The sequence below is a fragment of the Olea europaea genome, unplaced genomic scaffold (assembly GCF_002742605.1).
Source record: "Olea europaea var. sylvestris unplaced genomic scaffold, O_europaea_v1 scaffold2342, whole genome shotgun sequence".
In the NCBI taxonomy this organism is placed as follows: Eukaryota; Viridiplantae; Streptophyta; class Magnoliopsida; order Lamiales; family Oleaceae; genus Olea; species Olea europaea.
The window spans coordinates 20407-21749 of record NW_019241536.1 but is presented as its reverse complement, the minus strand read 5'-3'; positions in this window follow the sequence as shown (position 1 = coordinate 21749).

The following is a 1343-nucleotide window of genomic DNA, read 5'->3' as shown; positions in this document are numbered from 1 at the left end:
CTATGCAAAATGAACTAACCGCTCTTGAAGCAAACAACACTTGGGAATTGGCTGTACCACCAAAAGGCAAAAGGCTCGTGGGATGTAAATGGGTGTTTAAAACAAAGTATAAGGCGGATGGTACCATTGAGAGGTACAAAGCACGCCTTGTAGCCAAGGGATATACACAGAATGAGGGAGAGGATTATTTCGAGACTTTTTCCCCGGTTGCCAAAATGCCCACAATCCGCTGTCTATTGGCCATTGCAGCCTCTAAAGGTTGGTCTCTCTACCATCTTGATGTCAATAATGCCTTTCTCTATGGTGATTTGGAAGAGGAAGTTTATATGTCACTACCACCGGGATATGGTAGCGAGGGGGAGAATCGTGTATGCAAGCTGAAAAAGTCCCTCTATGGTTTGAAACAAGCTTCAAGGCAATGGAATCATAAGCTAACTTCTGTCATCACCAAAATTGGGTTCACACAATCCAAAGCCGACTACTCGCTTTTCTTCAAAAGGACGAACACCTCTTTCACTGTCATGCTTGTTTATGTTGATGATATGGTGATAGGGGGAGACAATGATACCGAAATTCAAAACTTGAAAGAGTATCTAGGAAAACATTTCAAATTAAAAGACCTTGGACGGCTGAAATATTTTTTGGGGATAGAGATAGCACGCTGTTCAAAAGGGATTTCTATATGCCAAAGAAAATATGCATTAGAAATCTTACAAGATTGTGGGTTAATTGGAGCCAAATCCATTCAATTTCCAATGGAACAAAATTTGAAGCTTAACGAAGAGGAAGGACCAGAACTCACTAATCCAAAAGAGTATAGAAGATTAATTGGTCGATTGTTATACTTAACGATCACACGCCCAGATATCTCTTACTCTGTGCAAGTCTTGAGTCAATTTCTAAGCCAACCAAAAATGGCCCACTGGAAAGCAGCTCTTAGAGTTGTGAGATACCTCAAAGGATCTCCATCACAGGGTTTATTTTATCCAGCAAACAAGCATCTGAAGTTGGCAGCATTTTGTGATGCCGATTGGGGAGCATGCTCGGAAACAAGAAGATCAATCACTGGCTTCTGCATTTTTTGGGAGATGCCTTGGTCTCTTGGAAATCAAAGAAACAAAGGACAGTATCTCGATCATCAGCAGAAGCTGAATATCGCTCAATGGCCTCTACCACATGTGAATTGGTTTGGTTTCGGAGCCTCTTACAAGACTTCGGTATAACTCTCAACCAACCTGTTCAATTGTTTTGTGATAATCAAGCATCCATTTACATTGCATCCAATCCAGTTTATCATGAAAGAACAAAACACATTGAAATTGATTGTCACATCGTTCGAGAAA